At 39.9% G+C, this 19,582-nt stretch overlaps 1 long non-coding RNA gene across 1 annotated transcript in view; it reads left to right on the plus strand.

Moving 5' to 3' along the window:
- The window catches only part of LOC127492770 (uncharacterized), a 37,616-nt gene extending 33,420 nt beyond the window's left edge, over positions 1-4,196 (plus strand). Inside the window, exon 8 of the long non-coding RNA XR_016220575.1 lies at positions 863-4,196. This is a non-coding gene — a long non-coding RNA (uncharacterized LOC127492770). The remainder of the gene's footprint in view (positions 1-862) is intronic.
- The last annotated feature ends 15,386 nt before the right edge of the window (positions 4,197-19,582 follow it).

Here is a 19,582-nt window from a genome sequence, read left to right on the forward strand (position 1 = left end):
TTCTTTTGTGATGTGGAGACTTTATGTGATCTAAATCACAATATTAACCTTTTAAAATCCATTTTATGAAGATACATATCTTATCAAAAATATGTTGCCTTTTCCTTGGGTTTCAGTGTAATGTGACTATTTACATTTCAGAAACCACAGTTACCTAATGGGCTTTTGCTATGTAGGTCTTGTGAAAGAGGAGAATTTTTGCTAAGGTTATCCCAATCTCCTTGCATTTTTTGAGGATTAGTAATTGACTGGTAGGTAAGTAATACTCATGGAAAGCTAAGTGCACACTGAATTTATAAAGCTATTGCATTAAAAAAAAAAAAAAAAAAAAAAAAAAAACCGGGGCAGGCGTAGAATCAAAGGGCTGTTGTGTTTGCTTCCAGGGATTTGCACCTTATCAGTATTATCAAGGAAGGCACAGGACTGGAATACCAAATGACACGTCAAACCCTCAGCTCAGAGGCGGTGTTGGAAATGAAAATCCTTGCTTCCTCAGGAATCTGGGCTCCAGCTCTCCTGTCATTGCCCTGCACTTTTCCAAATGTTAAGAAAGTAAAATTGAAATAATATCCAGTGTCACTGGTGCCCAAGATAACAATGTCAATACAGAAGAATCACTATCCACATAAAGTCTGGCTCCATATATTTTATGACAAAGTCAGGAGAGCAGAGTAGCTCAGGAAATATGACATATAACTTTGATGACATACTCAATACTAAGAAAAATATATTACATATTCTTAAACTATTGCAGAGATGGGGGTTCAGAATGCTTTTGAAGTACTTATGGTTGTTGACTGTAAGGTAGTCCAAACAGATAGATGGGTTTTCCTACTAATAAATGTTTCCTTTTCCTTTTCAGTGGGCAATGATGTTGACTCTTAGATGGCTGAGGATGTCTGCTTTCTAGAATGTCAGATTATAATAATACAATACTTGTATCAGACCTTATAATTTATAACATCATCACTTCATCATCCATGTAGGATGGTCTTTATTGTGTGTGTGATGCATTTCATTCTCTGGTATGTAAGAACTAAAAGGGAAATAGATTATCTACTGTAGTATAGTAACCCATAACCCATATCCTACTGTTTTCTGTAAACCAGATTATTCATCCCATGAAAATCTCCAGTATTAGAAACAATATATAAAATAAGAGGCTAATCAATTTGAATGCATAATAAAATTTTAATTTCTGAATGGCATGACATAAAATCCATGTAGAATGTTTAGATGGCATGATATTTCTGAATGGTTAAATCTATCTGTATCTATCTATCATCTGTCTATATCTATCTATCTGTTTATCTATATATCTAACAATTTCATTCTCGTAATGGAACTTTGTTCATTTAGACAGCTAACCATTAATTTTCATGTTTCAGGGAACCATAAGACAAAATAAAGCAGAGAAAACAAAATATTTTAATCCATGAGTTTAGATATTCAGATGGTCAATTCAAAGTAATGCTGAAGGATCATGGAACAGAAAGAAATGCATCCCGAAGACTAAACAAATAAATGAGGATACTTCAAGGAGTTCGTGGAAAAGTAGAAAGGTTTATTTTCGGTGTGAAAGTGCTGAAATCCAAGCATAGGTTGTAATAATGCCCGTTTTCTACAAACTTTCTGAATAACGCTCAGAAAGATAGGGTGCTTCTTGGGGAAAGGTGTATTGGAAGCCGTCAAATAATCCCGGGTAGAGCACTGACGTTCATGGGCATTTGAGGGCCTGGATTATCCGCCTTTCCCTTTGGTTAAAGCACAGACATCATCAGGACTTGGAGAAGCACAAGCTGTGAGTGTGTCTTGCAGGGCTAAGCAGTTTTAAGTAGATCAATATGGTTCCCAAATAACAGAATTCGCCTGTACATCTTCTGGCAGCCCCATTAGTAAATGAGTCACGAACATGTTTCTAAAAAGGCTGTGAAGTTGATAAAGGGAATACTGAATTCTACCTACATTTCCTGATGTTTGTACACCTGATGGACTGGTGGAGCTAAGGAATGCTGAAGTCTCTGCTTAGATGGTCCTACTCCCTGCCCTGGCACAGAGCTTGAAACCTGATGCAGCCTTGGGGAAAGTTACAAGGCACCCTAATGTGATTGGAGTGATGCTTCTATTGCTGAGCTTAATGGGGTTGCTAGGTAGATGTTTTGGAAATATGGATTTAGGGGATTCAGGTTCTGGCCTGTTACAGGAACAAGACTGAAGATTCCCTGACAGCATGGTAAGGAAGACACAGACAACTCAAATGGAGCTCCAACAGTGGGGGGAACTGGAGAAAGAGAAAAGCATCAGGCTGCCCTTCCTGGCCCGAGCCTGGGGCACCTGGGGCAGAAGCCCCAACTACAATCAAAGTGCAAGTGCACCATAGCAATGAGCTTTTTTTAAACTCCCACTTTCAGGGGAATGGCTAGGGAGGTGACAAGCATAACTTCACAAAACAAGCTCTGAGTGGAGAAGGTTTCGTGAGAACATAAAAGAGTTTCCAGGTGCCCAGAGTATCCCAGAGAAGCATAGGATGCACACAGGTGGCAGGGTGATTTAAGGCAGAACTTTGCTCTGTGGAGTTAAGGGAAAGCATAGTAATATATTTGAAAACAAACATACTGGGCTTGACTTGATGGTTTGCAAAGAGGAATGATGTAGCCTAATTTGTGTGAGGCATATGTGAAAGCTCCAAGTGAACACATCTCAGAGGATGTTCAAGGGACAGCTAATGACCCAGGCAAGGTGAACCTACACACTTGGGCACTTAATGTTCTTGATCTATGAACACGTCCTAGAGGTAATGAATGAGAGAATGAGATGATGGTGAATTGGCTAAGATTAAGTTCTTCCACAGATAGGCGTGTGGGCTCTAAATAGAAAACTGGTTACACTTCTTGATCACCCAATGTTATAGAATGAGATTTATAATGCTTTTTTATTTTCATGTCATTTTATTATTTTCAATGTGTATTCTTTTATTTTGAATACACACGAGCAGCAGCAGGTGCAACAAAAAATAGTTTTTATTTTATCCACACTGTTGAAATGAGGTGTTTAGAATTAAGACCTACTGAAATGAGGCATTTTGAATATCTCTGAAATTAGAGTTTCTATTCTTTCTTCTGCAAAATTATAGGATATTCCAGTAGTCTGAAAACCTATGTGGACATTAATGTCGTTTAGATTTTTCTGATTTATGGTTATTTCTGGTCAAGACATTTAGGGAAATAGTACAATAATGAAACAGGTAAACAATGGAAATCAATCTTAATTCTCATTATGTGACATAGAATAAATTATTATCATTTTGTTTGAATTTTTTATGAAAAAAAAATTGTTTATTTGGAAAGCAAGGGTGGGTGAGAGAGCTACCATCTGCTAGTTCATGCCCTAAAAGGACCAGGAAAAGCCATGAGTGAGGAACTCAATCCCAGTCTTGCATGTGGGTGGCAGGGACCCAAGTTCTTGAGCTCTTACTTGCTGCCTCACAGGATGCACATTAGCCGGAAGCTAAACTTAAGAGTAGAGCTCAGCCTGGAACCCAGGGACTCTCACATGGGATGCTAGAATTCTAAACGTTGTGCTAGCCACAACGCCAAACACCTGCCGCCTCCTCCCAAGGTTTTTAAAGCTATAAACATGAATCATTTTATCATAAGGAATGCTAATTCACCATTTTGTGCTTTTAAAGCTTTTTTTCTCAAACCAAGGAGATTTTATGTAGACCTGATTAATATTAACATAATTGTCACAAAATGAAATTGATGCCTTGACATACCTGCTGTAAATTTAAAAGGCAGACAAATAAAGTCAAACAAAAATAAATATTTAACTGAAGACTTTCACCTGCAGAGGGCCAAAAAAGTTGCCAGTTATTTGTAAATAAACATTTAATGTTATTTATAAGTGATTCCTATAATGTGCCTACTAGTTTACAGCACGCAATAATGAATAATTTTCAGGAATTATTTAAGGTGTTATTCTAGTAATCATTGACGATCATGGATTATTTTAGATAATTTTTGAAAATCAATACTTTGCATATGTCTGAATTTCAACTCACTGTTCATTATATGAATTTTATTTTCATGTTCTGAGTTGTCTTTTAACAAAGTCATAAATTTTTGTACTGTTGTTCCAGTTATGCTTTCGTTGAGCTGTGTTTTAAAAATGCATGTTCAAATAAATTTCCTTCTTTTAATTGTCCCATGTAATGATGTTTCTATAAAAGATACCATTTTAAAATGGGCTGCCTATTACTTCTCTGCCTAATTTCTTTTCATTCGGCTTAGCTGACGAGAGCATAATTTTGAATTTCATGACTACTAGTTGGTTTATTTCAGTTGGAGGCTAAATTTACAAGAACGTATGGAAACTCAAGGAAATTCACATCATTCAATTACTTGATTCTCCCAACAGCAGCAAACTCCTCCTGAGAGAGGCTCTGTGCGTCTAAGTGCTAAATACCTGTGGGGAGGGGCAGGGGAACATGGGAAGTTGAGAGAGAGAGAGAGAGAGAGAGAGAGAAAGGCACAGAAGACTGGAGTGATCATGGCAAAGTGCAAATGCAATCATATCAGTTCCTTTTTAAAATACGTGAAAGGCTTTGTGGCAAAGTGGGAAATACTCATCATTACTGATAAGTCCTGGCAAGCCCTGTTCCCTGCCAACCCTAAACTTCTACTTAACCTCTCTTCCTCGACCAGCTTTTCTTAGTTCTTCCAGTGCCTCTCATGTCTTCGTGTGCACTGATTCTCAGGGCCTGAAGGCCCTTCTCACTAACCTCTTCAGCCTGTCTGACTCCTGTGAGTCTTTCAGGTCTCAGCTTAAACTCTCACATCCGTAAAAGCTCTTCTGACCCCCAGACGGAGTTAGGTCATTGTTCAGATTAGGACATCTTCGTGGCTGTTCCCTGTGGCCTGCATGCGAGCTTGGCACCTTGAGAGTGTTCGAGGAATGCTTCTTGACTAGGGGAATCTTTGGAATTCTTCAGACTCTCGGATTCTATTTCTTGAGAATTAAAACGTCCCTCTGTTGGGATTGCTGAGTTACTTGCTGTTTCGCCACCTCCTCATATTTCCTATACCAGCAACTATAAGCTTCCATTCCAAATTAGCATTTAGGTACAGTTCAAGAGCTTTTCTGAAAAATTCCAAGTTCATGGGTCCCAGGCCTTAGGCAGCAGCCATTTTTGGCCACTGGCTGTAGCTTCAACTTTCTGGCATGTTTTAGAATATGAATTGGTGAGAAAAGTTGAAGATAGACAGGAGTAGAATCATCAGACTGCAGACTTCCTAGACACTCAACAGCAAGCATTGTATCATGGTGTATTTATATTTGAGGTTGAAGAAACTGTGGTTTCAAAGATACATTTTTTTGGACTTATTTTATAATTTAAATTTCTTTCCCCCTTTTAATTCACTGTATTATGAGAGTCTCTAGTGCCCAGTCAACTAAACAGCAGTCTGTTGAAAACCATTCCTTATTTGCCTTTCAGCTTGCTGTGTAAGCCTTAACATGCTTGTTAATATCTCTGTGTTTTAACATCAGGATCTGTAAAAGAGTGGGAAGAAAGGGCTCAACTGCTTATTTGTTAGGAAAGACTAGTAAATGTGGTTGAAAAGCACTTTGCAAAGTCCTAACCAAAAAAAAAAAAAAAAAAAAAAAAAAGAAAGAAAGAAAAATTAGCCAAACCCCAGAACAACTGAGCGTGGCGCATTAGCAGGGAGCTGGATCAGAAGTGGAGCGGTCGGTGTCCATTTGTGATGCCAGTGCCTCAGGTGGCAGTTTTACCCACTGAATCACAGAGCCATTCCTCCTGAAATAGTTTTTAAAGGATTTTTAGAAGCTGCGGGGTGGCGCAGAGAACTGTTGCTGCCTGCAATGTTGGCATTCCTTTTAGAAGTGCCTGTTAGAGCCTTGGCTGCTCTAGTTTTGATCCAAGTTCCTGGTAATGCACCTAGGAAAGTAGCAGAGGATAGCCCAAGAACTTGAACCTCTGTAACCCACTTGGGAGGCCCTGATGGAACTCTAGGCTCTTGACTTTGGAATGAACCATCTCTGGCTATGTATCCACTTCGGAAGTGAACCAGCGAATGGAAAATTCTCTCTCTTTCTTTCTCTTATATATATATATATATATATATATATGTACATGTGTATATATATATCACTCTCCTCTTAAATAAATCTTTAAAAATAATTTTCAAAATTTGTTTTTTAAGTCATAATGAGTTAAGAGAAACAGTTTTTAGAAAGTTAATATGGGTCTTCTTAATATCAAACTTTATTAGACTTCCTTTTTCCTGGTTGGAACATCAGTCCCTTTCTATGGGTTCATAAATAAATTCACCCACCTTTGAAATCAAATAATGTTTTGCAATGATACCTGAGTATAATAGAGATGTTGCTAATAAGATTGAAGGTTTCAGTAAGATAAAATCCAGTATAAAATTTCTGTTGCTTTACCATTTGGTTATGAAGTTTGTCTCTTTTTTAAAAAAGATTTATTTTATTTATTTGAAAGACAGTTACAGAGAGAGGTAGAGACAAAGAGAGAGGTCTTCCATCCGCTGGTTCACTCCCCAGATGGCCACAACAGCCGGAGCTGCGCAGATCCGAAGCCAGGAGCCAGGAGCTTCTTCAGGGTCTCTCACGTGGGTGCAGGAGCCCAAGAACTTGGGTCATCTTCTACTGCTTTCCAAGGCCATTGCTGGGAGCTGGATCGGAAGTAGAGCAGCTGGGACTAGAACCGGCGCCCACATGGGATGCCGGTGCTTCAGGTCAGAGTTTTAACCCGCTGCGCCACAGCACTGGCTCTGAAGTTTGTTTCATTTTTGATGATTGTCCTAAATATGTCAGTAGAATCTGATATATATGCATATTTCCACCAGTTTATCAGAAGCAAATTTTGGGTTGCTTACATAGAAGAAGCATGTAGATTACGAGATGTCAGTTTACATACTGCATCAATATTGCAATACTCAGTAATTTAGCTCATGTTTCTGTCCCTAACTTTTCTGACCTTGATGAAGATACTTTAAGTAAGTTAATTTTTATTTGTTTTTATGTATTTGAAAAGCAGAAATGCAGAAAGAGAAAATAGAGTCAGACAGAAAGAGCTATCTTTCATGCCCTGGTTCACTCTAAATTTCCTCAAACAGCCAGGTCTAGGTCAAATTGAAGCCAGAAGTCCAGAACTTTGAGTCTCCCATTGGATTGCAGAGATCCAGTTACTTATTAGCAGTAAGCAGGAATTTGAAGCAGAGCCAGGACTGGAGCCCAGGCACTCTGATACAATATGGGCATCCTAAGTGGTATTCTGGCTGTTTGTGCCAAACATCCATGCCACTTAAAGGAATTTAGAAATACACTCAATAAATTTTCAGTTTTTCCTAATTGAAATATAAACCTAAGTTGTACTTTTGAAATTTATATTTATTAAATAGAAGTTTAAAAAAGGAAATATAAACATCTAGGCAAATAACTTTTTACTGTGACTATTGTGAAATTGAATTAAATTTGATCTAAATGTATTTCCATACTACACAGTGAATTGCAACTGAACCTAGTAAGTAAACAAAGTGTAACCTATCTTGGTAACAAATTTCTGGATCTTAACCAATCATAGACTGCCAACTGTTCAGATTATTTCCCATATAAGGCCAATGTCTCATCACACTATGTCCATATATGACAAACATCAAGCTATGATGGCTAAAAGCTATCTCTGTATGTCACTCACCTTTTATGGCTATAGGTAGTGTCTGCCATCAGGGCTGGGTGTAATTCTCTGAGCCTGTCTTGGTTCTGAGTTCTACCCCAAACATTGTTTGCACAAGTAAATCATACTAACTCTAATTTGCCAAAAAGTTTTCTTTTTAACATTTTTGGTTACATTTTATTATTAAATATATAATACAGGTCTTCCTGAATATGTGCTTATATATATATATTTTAAACACAACTTCCACCTTCTGAAATATGGCCCCAGTTCAATTGCATATTAGATTGAGGTTTCCCTCATCACCCTTAGCCTTGAAATTTCTTCTTGAATGACCCTTGTTTTTCTCAATTTCCAAATCTATCAAAAGCAATGATGACAAATTCTTCCCTTTGTGTTTTGGCATGATTCAAAAACCCCTATTATTCAGTGAAAACTACAGTGTTCATAACATTTTTGACTCTTCATGGAGTTTATGTCATTTTCCAAGATGAATACACAAATATTTCATTTAAAAAACGTAGCTTAAGATGAGAACCTTTAAAAGAGAACAGGAGAAAAAAAAACTGTGCCAAGGAAGGCAAAAGTTGCAGTTTTACATAGAAAACCAGGAATGAAATTTACAGTGCCCTATTTATATAATATGTTAGTGACCCTTGCTGTGCTATATATTTTCATATAGTTAATGTGAACTTGAGGACTCATTTAGCTTTGGACCAAGTTAGTTACCTGCATCTATATCAAGTAGAGTCCTTGCTGCTTACAGGTCAGGAAGTACAAGCAATAACTTACACACGTGTCAGTCCTTTGAGACTACTTGGGTCTTACTGACTTTGTCACAGATATTTACTTTGTGTAGGGTGTAAAACAGCATTCCATATGTCGAAGACTTTCCTGGGTGGCGTATGTTCTACTGGTCATTAATTCATAGGTTCACTAAAATCGAGATTTACCCTCTGTTATAATGGAAAGTGAGGACCTGGTAAGCATTTCCTGAAATATCAGATGACTTCACATATTTACAGAAAATACATATTATGAAAATGAGGCTGCTAAAGATTTTTTAAAAATTTGAGCATCAAAGTAAACTTACCTTTTATTTCCATTTTCCACAAAAAATTTTGACTTCTTTCTTATGAGAATAGATAGCTAAATAAATATCTTGTTTTCAAATGTAATCTATCATGAAATTCTTTCCTTTAGGCCTGTTTTACACATACCTTTCCACCCATCACGATGCATTTTCTTTTTTCTTTGTTGGTAAGAATTGACTAGTTGTTGTTTACAAAGTATTTTTGAAGGTATAAAGCTCTGTGCAAGTGCTAAGCCCAATAAAAAGTATTTTATACAGAATTTGAGAGCTGGCTTCTACAGCATCCTGCTTTGTGAGTGAATAGAGCAAAGATGATTAAAATCAACATCATTTGTAATTTAAAGTACTGTGCACAACAAAGAAGATCCAATGACGGCTTTCATTTTGGCAGACTGCGAATATAGATTGCTGAACAGCGGTCGTCTGTCAATATAAAGCATTTAGCACTTCACTAAGCACCTTGAGAGTTTCCTACTTTAGGAGGAAGAAAATGAAATCAGATTTGGTGTAACATTATTTTGATGAATTAACTATGTCATTATTAAAACGAAAACTATAATTTAGCAAAATTTAGGAAGGGTTTTCGCTATGGAATTTACCAATATGATGGTGGATGTTGAGAAAGACGAGCCCTGTCCCTGTACCTTCCCTCGCCTCTCTTCATGAGCAGAGAGATGAAGACAGACTGACCTGAACAGCAAAAAAGAAAGGAATGGACTCTTTTTTTGTTGTTGTTTTAATTTTTGACAGGCAGAGTGGACAGTGAGAGAGAGAGAGACAGAGAGAAAGGTCTTCCTTTACAATTGGCTCACCCTCCAAAGACCGCCACGGCCAGCGCGCTGCGGCCGTTGCACCGGGAGCCAGGTACTTCTCCTGGTCTCCCATGGGGTGCAGGGCCCAAGCACTTGGGCCATCCTCCACTGCACTCCCTGGCCACAGCAGAGAGCTGGCCTGGAAGAGGGGCAACCGGGACAGAATCCGGTGCCCCGACCAGGACGAGAACCCGGTGTGCTGGCACCGCAAGGTGGAGGATTAGCCTAGTGAGCCGTGGCACCAGCCAGGAATGGACTCTTAAGAAGAGACTGAGCATGATAAAAGATAGACATTTGGTGACAGTAATCCACTCATGTGAGAAGGAAATTTGAGATGCATGTCTCCATAATCCTAGTTTCACAAAAGCTCCCATATTTTATATTAAGGTCATCAATGTTGATTGAGTACAAAAAATATTTTCAGAACTTTGGAGAATACATTTACATATTATATTTTTATTTTTATCATTTTTAAGATGAATTTTATTTATTTGAAAGGCATAGTTAGGGAGAGAGAGAGAATAAGAGTGTGTGAGAGAGATCTTCCATCTGCTGGTTCACTTCCCAAATGGCTACAGAGGTCAGGGCTGGGCCAGACTGAAGCCAAGAGTTAGGAGCTTCTTCTGGGTCTCCCCTCTGGGTGCAGAGGCCCAAGCATTTGCGCCATCTTTCACTGTTTTCCCAGGAGCATTAGCAGGGATTTGGATCGGAAGTAGAGCAGCCTGAAGAGAGACTGGCTCCTACATGGGATGCTGGTGTCACAGGAGATGGCTTTACCTGCTATGCCACAATGCCAGGCCCAAATATTGTATTTTTATGATTCTAGTTTTTGAATTCATTTAACTCTGCTCTTAAGGAACACACAGATGAATCAGATAATGAACTCACAGATCTAACAATAGGGAAACATAATAAACTGTGTAAGTATGAGGAAGTTATAGAATTAAGATATCAATTTGACATTTTGAGAATTCAGAGAAGGAAATTTTACCTCCATCAGGGAAAATCAAAGACTGCTTTTAATTAAAGTGATACAGTACTGCCAATTTATCTATCAATCTATCAACTATCTTGTTGTTTCTTACAAAAGGATTTAAGGCAACCACAGCAGTAAAATCATAATTTGGGTCATTAATCCTGTAAATGATAGTCCTGCCTCATGTGTGGGAGTTTCAAGTTATTTGTGGAAAATATGTATATCTTTTAATTTAATTTTTCTGGAACTTTTTGAACACCCTAATATTTATAAATAATCGTCCCGGTTTTAGGAAGTGCAGTACTTGTTGATAAATCATACAAATGTGTGATTAAGAGATTAATTAATTAATGCTTATGATGTAATGCACTTGAATATTGTGCTTGAGGAAAATCTGCATTTCAAAAATTTGCGACAAGGTGCATTTCTGTATTTTTGGCTAAGTTCAAAGTAGTTAGGACAAAGGCACTATGCTTAGGATATTCTATTAGTAAATTGGCTTTCATAACAACAAAACTGAAGATATAACTTGTGACAAGTGCAAAGGCAACTAGAAACTGTAAGTAGAATAAAACTATGCTTTATGGTCAGTGCAATCCCTGCTACTGTGTTAATCTTATATTTTGATGTGATCCTTAATCACCTAGGTTACTCATGCTACTTAATTCAGCTCCTATTATCCATATTCATGGGTTCTCATAACTCACCAGTTTACTTTCTTTCCTCCTAGATTTTATCAAAACTCTATTCTAATATACACATTCAGTTACAAATATAAAAATGTGAAAGTGTGAAAACATTAATAAAAATGTTTTGCAATTTCACAATCCACAAATAATGAATTTTAGGCACTTTGCTGCATATTCTTCAATCTATCTTTTGCATTCCTCTGTCTTTTTTTTTTTTTTTTGACAGGCTGAGTGGACAGTGAGAGAGAGAGACAGAGAGAAAGGTCTTCCTTTGCCGTTGGTTTACCCTCCAATGGCCGCCGCGACTGGCGCGCTGTGGCCGGCGCACCACGCTGATCCGATGGCAGAAGCCAGGTGCTTCTCCTGGTCTCCCATGGGGTGCAGGGCCCAAGCACTTGGGCCATCCTCCACTGCACTCCCTGGCCACAGCAGAGAGCTGGCCTGGAAGAGGGGCAACCGGGACAGAATCCGGCACCCTGACCGGGACTAGAACCCAGTGTGCCGGCGCCGCAAGGCGGAGGATTAGCCTAGTGAACTGCGGTGCCGGCACATTCCTCTGTCTTTAAGAAGTTGGTAGAACATGACATAAATACATATTTATCTGACCCCACATTATCAGCTCCCTAAACATTTATTCTGGGAGGTATTGGGGGTAGTGTCTTTTCATCATCTCTTATGTTCCATGAAGCAGGAAATATCAAATGTATGTAAATCTACTCCAAGATTAAGTGAAGTTAATTCATAAACCCCAAAACTAAAATATTGTATTTGAACAATGTCAACATTACTATTTGCCTAAAATATTTGAGCAATGGAACCTGTATCTTTTCATGAATATTTATCTAATGCTCATTAAATGCTGCTTGAAGCACGGTGAGGAGCGCTGGATTGTGGAATGAGATGGGAAGGATGGGATGGCAGGAGACTTGCCCTGCCACACCTTCTGCATGTGTTCAAGGAGCAGCCTTTTCTACTCTTGCCAGCTTCTTCACTAGACCTTGGGTTTCTTGCTTTAGGATACTTAGCTCAGTTTTGAATTCTAGATCCAAGATAAAACATAATACATACTGGATGATTACTGAATTCGTTGATAACTTTGAAGTCACTTAAAGTCAAATTCTGATGAATGATTCCTATGCTAGAAGTGAATTACCCATGCCTAAAAGGACGACTACTAATGCTGGTCTTTCACATATATCGAGTCCTTACACGACGATTATTAATGTACGGGCTGACATCATTTGCACAAACCTAAAGGGAGAAAGACTGTTCTTTTCATGATTTTACAATGAGATAGCTAAGGCTCAAGATATTCATTCTTCTCAAGTTCATGTAGTTAGTGTATGGAGGAAACAGAGAGGACAATAAGCAAGATCTAATATCCACTACCCCAGCCTTACAGATGGAACCCTAAAGGAAGACACCAAAGATATGACAACGAGAGCCTCCATAACTTAAATTCATCACCAGTTTAAAAGTGTAACTTTTTTTCTTTTTTCTTTCTGGGCAAGAATAGTGGCATGCCACTCTAGCTGAAACAAGTAAGGTTTATTAAGCAGGGGTAAGACATTTGTTAAGTAGGGCTACTATAGTACTGACATATCTTGTGCTGTTTGAATTCCTCAATATTGCATTTTCAGAAGGATATTTGCCAATTGGTACTTAAAAGAGTGAAAAAACTGAAAAGAAATTCTTTTTAAACATTAAGGCAATGGGATTTTGGAATCCAGGAGAAGAAAGATAATAATATCATATGCAGTTGAATGAAGGTATTTTGAAGGTCAGAAGGGGTGCAGTGGAGATTGGGGATGTTGACAGAAATATAATCTTGCTTCAAAATATTCCAGGTTGGAGGGTGAGTCTTTGGGTGTCTCAGTAGAACTTATTCCATGTGACTGTAGTTTAGAGGAAAAACAGAATTAAAAGACAATGCACATTTCCACAATCATTTAAAGCTCCCTTGTACATTTCAGGCTTAAGAACAATGGATAGAAATTCCTAGGACAACAACCCTAACTCGTAATAAAGAACGTCATTTTAACAATTGCAGCTGTCTCTCCCACTAGAGGAAGGTGCCTTGGATCGTCTTGTTCCCACTGTCTGGCATCAAGCCTGCCTTTCCATGTTGGTTGTGAAATACATGAACAGGTGCAGGTACACATAGTATCAAGGGCTACTTGATGAGGGTGTGGGTTTCTGTTAATGAAAAGTTGCTTCACAGTCTTGATGAGGACTCTCAGCTTGCTGTGGACACTGAAAAGGGTGGTCTGAGAGAAACCCAGCATCAGCATCAGCAGAGGTTCTGCTCCCAAGAGCTGGTGGCCATATCAGAGGCAGCTTCAGGTTGGACGGTAGGCAGCGATTCCTGGTAGGAGGCTCTCTGGGCCCCTGATCTCTGTGGGAGGACAGGGCTGAGGTTGCAGCTCAGCACTAAGAGGTTCCAGCTGTCAGGAACAGGCAGGCCATTTACATGAGTGAGTCTTAGATGACTGTGATGTAAAAGATTTTAGCATTTTGATGAGTTAAGATTACTTGAACACTTGGAAAAATAAAATTGCAGATCTTTTCATAAACTGTTAGTAATTACTAAAAAGAAATCATTTCCAGAAATAGTATGTTCAAATCAGTGGTTCTCAAGTATGACAGCCTAACTCCCAACTGAGAGTATTAATTCTGATTTAAGAGTGGGATGAAATTATTTCTAAGTTAACTTTTCTTTTTAAAAAATTAATCAGCCCCCTCCTTTCTTCCTCCTCCTAATAAAATATAATCATACAGTTTTAAGAGTTCTGAATGTTCTCTGTATACAGAACTATTTCTTCACTCATCTTTGTGAATATAAGCAAAATATTCAGTTCAGAAGTGAGAATTGAATTAACTCGTGTGTTTGCATTATAGTAAATCGGTCTGTTTTCATTTTAATTATTTAGTAGTTTTGGTTTCCAGGAGGCTTTAATGTCTTTTAAAGTGAAAAGAATACTTTATTCTTTAAATACTAATTCTCTTTCCTCTTTCTAAGAACAATAATCTCAAATTTTATCTGAGGTGAAAGACTGCTGTTTTTCTCCCAAGGATGATAGCCATGGGTACCAATTGTGGCCAATAGGAATCAGTATTGTGTGAGCCTTTCAGGAGGTATCCCCAAAGGGAATGACATTTCTATTTCTATTCCCTTTTCCTTTTTTTTTTTTTTTTTTTTTTTTACAGGCAGAGTTAGACAGTGAGAGAGAGACACAGAGAGAAAGGTCTTCCTTTTTCTGTTGGTTCACCCCCCAAGTGGCCACTACAGCTGGCGTGTTGTGGCCAGTGGGCTGTGCCAATCCGAAGCCAGGAGCCAGGTGCTTCCTCCTGGTCTCCCTTCGGGTGCAGGGCCCAAGCATATGGGCCATCCTCCACTGCACTCCCGGGCCACAGCAGAGAGCTGGACTGGAAGGGAGCAACCGGGACAGAATCAGGTGTCCTGACTGGGACTAGAACCCGGTGTGCCGGCACCGCAGGCAGAGGATTAGCCTATTGAGCCATGGTGCCAGCCCCCTTTCCTTTCTTCTAAGATATGGATGTAATGACTGCTGCCCACATAGTTATCCTATGAACCGAGAGAGCACACTAAGGGCGGTAAAGTACCAGGAAGCTGCAATACAGATCTGGGCTAAGTCTAGACATCGTTACCGAGAGAGAATGCATGGGCAGCTTATTTGGCACGTTTTGCTGTGGAAGTTACTGTTATTGCCATTGTTACTGTTATAGTTAATTGAACTTACTGCTGACGTACCAGAAGACTGGCTCTCAAGAACCAACATACCCACACACAGATTGCACTCACGTTAGTGTGACACTGCTGTCATTGATTGGCACTGGAGCTGTTCAGTAACCTTTACAGTCCTGACAGCAAATAAAGTTGACCACATGCCTCTGGTAATTTGAACTGTCACAAACTGATACCAGTGACTAGTGCATTTCCAGATCTTACCTTCTGCTTAAGAAGAAAGCTGCTCCTAAATTCCTCTCCAAACAGCACTTTCTAAGTTGTTTGTGTTTGGAAAAGAAATCATAGCCAGACAACTTTAAAAAATAACATCATCGAGTTTCTGACTTTAAGTAAAATGAGATCATGGTTTTTGACATATGTGATAATAATTTTGATGAATATTGCTGCACTTTAAAAACACTGACATTTGAGCTGATAATTCAACTGATGTGGAGTGAGGCGAAGTGGATTGAGTCTTAATTTTGGCTTCTGCTTTGTGGTCTGATGCCTCTTATCTCACAGATTTGCTTTTCAACTGAAATATTGCTGAGTATCTTTCATGGAACCTGGAGCCAAGGGTTCCCTCCTCTCCTTTGGCGGCTAAGGGCATTGTGTTCAGAATTTCGTTTGAGGTCATGTTTATTCCTTTTTTCATGCTGGTCACAATGTGGCTGCTAAATGTACACCTGTATTAAGAATTCCTGCTGTTAGAGTCAGTGTTCCAAATAAAACCCAAATCATGCATAAATGCTCCATAGGGAGATTGGGCAAAGTCTGTGAAACTTTTTTGTTAAGTGTTAGGAATGTCTTGAGAACATCCTTAATAGAAGCATCTAAATTACTTTTCTATTTAAGCCCTGTTTTAAGGAATAGTTCATCTGAGGAAAGAGGAATGTGTAAAATTTTTGTTACTCTAAGAAGATCTATGACAGAAAAGAAAAGCCACTTTACAAGGAAAGTAATTCTAGCTAATTGTCCTCAAAAGCCATGTGTTAAAAATAACCCATGAAACAGTTGCGTTGTAGGGAAAATTTGCAATCACCCTTGTGCAACGGTTACTAATAAATACAGGATTACCATGTACATGGACCTAAGTCTGTACTTAGAAACAGTCATCCATGCATAAGGATGCATTGCATAAGGGAGTGGGGTGGCTTTTGCAGACTCTTTTTAAGAATCATTTTTCATTTACCCCAATTTTTATTTATTTTACTTATTTGAAAGGCAGAAAGACAAAGAGAGGGAGAAAGAGGGAGATTCCCATAGGCTGGTTGACTACCCAAATGCTGCCCATCTCCTTCCGGGCTGGACCAGACCAAAGCAGGGAACCGAGAACTCAACCTGGGTCTACTCTGTGGGAGACCAGGAAACAGTTCTTGAGTCATCAGGTGTTGCACCCCAGGGTGTGCATTAGCAGGAATCTGGAATTGGAGTGGAGCTGGGACTCACACTCAGGCACTCTTACAAGGCACATGGCGTCCCAGCCAGAATCTCCATGGTTATGCCAAATGCCTGCCCCAGAATTTGCTGATTCTAATGTGATATTAGGGACTTAGTTTGAATAAATCAATTTGTTTTGTTATCACAAATAGATTTATGCCTTTTATACACACACACACACACACACACAGACATACTTCTATGCTTGGTATTTACTCATTCTCAATCTTTTATGTTTTCATTATAACAAACTTATATGCCTGTACCTGTTTCATGAGTATATGGATTTTGGTAAACTGAAAATACTCAAACAGGATTTAGAGTAAATGAAAAAAAAAATGGAGTGAGCATCTGACCTCGTTGCTGACTAAGATGCCTATACCCCAGATCTGAGTGCCTGAGTTCAATTCCAGCTCCACTTCCAATTCCAGCTTCCTGCTAATGCACACTCCCCAGCGGCAGCGGCTGTTGGCTCAAGTAGTTGAGTCCCTGCCCCGCACAGATGGGAGTCCTGGGTTGAATTTTGAGTTCCTTGCTTTAACGTAGACCAGGCCCAGTACTTGTGGGCATTTGTGGAGTGAATCAGTAGATGAGAGTTCTTTGTTTTTCTGTATGCCTGTCCATCTCTCTCATTGTCTGGTTCTTGCCAATAAATGAAAAATCTAAAAAAAATACCAACATTCCAGATGTCCCCTATTGTTCTCTTCCCACACAACAGAGGTAACCACCATCCTGATTTCTAAGAGCATAGAGAGTTTTGCTTTTTCTGTACTTCTTTCATTTAAAAACATTGAGAACTAAAATATTTTTAGTGAAGTGAAAAGGGCGCAACAATTTTCAGAGTTCAGCTCAATACATTTTCACACATGTAACCACTTGTGTAACTACCATTCGTATCAAGATATAGATCTATCATGCCAGAAGTTTTCCTATTCTTCCTCCTAGTCAATACTCATGCCCGCCCCAGAGACAACCACTCTTAATTATTTTTCAGTAAGGCATTATTGTAGGGGCAGTGTGAGCAGCAAAGGCAACAAGTGAACGAGATCGAGTCTGTCCTAGCCCTCAAGGGATTTATAGTGGAGAATGCAGATCTATAAGCTGGGAAATGGCAACACTTGGTGCCAAAGGCTCTGAGCAAGGTAAGAATGGTACTCAGGACCTCTTAGGAAGAACAGCTTGGTCCGTCTTTACACACGAGGCAATGTATCTCAGTGTAAGAGACTACTAGGTCAGGAACCAAAAAAGATGGGAAGAAACTAGCCAGGTAGAGGGGCTACATCAATAGAAGCCCAGAGACCCAGCATCAGATGACCTGGGCTTCAGGAAGACAAGACCTGAAAACAGTGGTGGAGGATGTTAGATGAGTGAGGAAAACACAGACTGGGCCACACAGAACTAGCATTTTGTCCTGTGGTTGTGGCAAATCAGATTTGAGCTTTCCTAAGGTTGCTGGCTGTAGTTTAGAAACATAACAGAGAGGAGCAAGGCTGAACTGAGAGACAAAAGAGGACTGCCTCAATATTCTGAATGCCATGAGCAAGAGTCAAGGATAATCAGAACTGAAGATCAGAGCCAGCATTAACCAAGCCGGATACTGCCAAGGGCTTTCACGATTTCTGGGGTTTCTCTCCACAGTGACATGAAGAAGAATCCATCGGCTCCATTTTACTGATCGAGAAACTAACATGCAAAACTGAAAAGTGTGTATAAAATCACACAGTACGCGACAGAACCAACAAGCAAACTCAGTGAGTGTTAACTTGGAGACTGCCCTTCTAGGCTGCTCTGAACAGAGCTCTAGTTATTAACACACTCGTCGCATTATTAGCAAAACTTTTCACTTTATATGCATTCTGTAGGGATTTTCTCTATGGGAGGGAATTGTTGATATTTCTCTCATCTAATCTACATCCGCATCATCACGCTCACTCCCAAACATGCAACGTTTTCTACTTTCAACAGAAGTGTTACACTAATGAAACACCAGTAACTTTGTAATTGTTGTCATATTAATTTGCTGGATGAATTTAGCAGTTAATTAAACCTTTCTGGACCTCATTGCCTTTATAACCAACCAACAAAAAAAGACAAGTCATACCTCAATTTTTACTTCTGTTCTTCTAACCGCCGTCAAAGTTGAGCGCACAATCCTTAAGAAAGTACTCAAGACCTTTGAAATCCCTGTGTAGTCTATGCCTATGCTCATTTTTCATACTCCAAATCTCCACAAATGCATTTCCACTTGACGATCTTGTTTACCTTGGACATACCCTGGTCCTCCATACTTATCTGTGTTCCTGTTTTTTTTTTTTTTTTTTTTTTTTTTGACAGGCAGAGTGGACAGTGAGAGAGAGAGACAGAGAAAAAGGTCTTCCTTTGCCGTTGGTTCACCCTCCAATGGCCGCCGCGGCCAGCGCGTTGCAGCCGGCGCACCGCGCTGATCCGATGGCAGGAGCCAGGAGCCAGGTGCTTTTCTTGGTCTCCCATGGGGTGCAGGGCCCAAGCACCTGGGCCATCCTCCACTGCACTCCCTGGCCACAGCAGAGAGCTGGCCTGGAAGAGGGGCAACCGGGACAGAATCCGGCGCCCCGACCGGGACTAGAACCCGGTGTGCCGGCGCCGCTAGGCGGAGGATTAGCCTAGTGAGCCGCGGCGCCGGCCTGTGTTCCTGTTTTAAATGTTGTCAGCTTCACTGTTGAAGTCCAGGACCATATTCAATGCCCAGGCCTGGGAGACACTCTCCACCCCTCACACACACTTAAGTCTTCCTCTTCTGCTAATCCATTGTGCCTTCCTGGTATTGTTCTCTGCTTATCATTGTCTAATGTGCATGGAGAATCATGGTTGGTGCACGCTGTGGTTGAATGTTTCCCCCCAAAAGCATGTGTTAGAAACTGAATGCCAGCGCCGGCATTGTGGCATAGTGGGTAGAGCCGCCGCCTGTGGTGCTGGCATCCCATATGGGTGCTTGTTGGAGTCTCAGCTGCTCCACTTCCCATCCAGCTCTCTGCTGTGGCCTGGGAAAGCAGCAGAGGATGCTCAAGTGCTTGGGCCCCTGCACCCATGTTGGGGACCCTTAAGAAGCTCCTGGCTTCTGATCA

Source organism: Oryctolagus cuniculus, chromosome 14 (genome assembly GCF_051225735.1).
Source record: "Oryctolagus cuniculus isolate XC-2025 breed Fujian yellow rabbit chromosome 14, ASM5122573v1, whole genome shotgun sequence".
Classification (NCBI taxonomy): Eukaryota; Metazoa; Chordata; class Mammalia; order Lagomorpha; family Leporidae; genus Oryctolagus; species Oryctolagus cuniculus.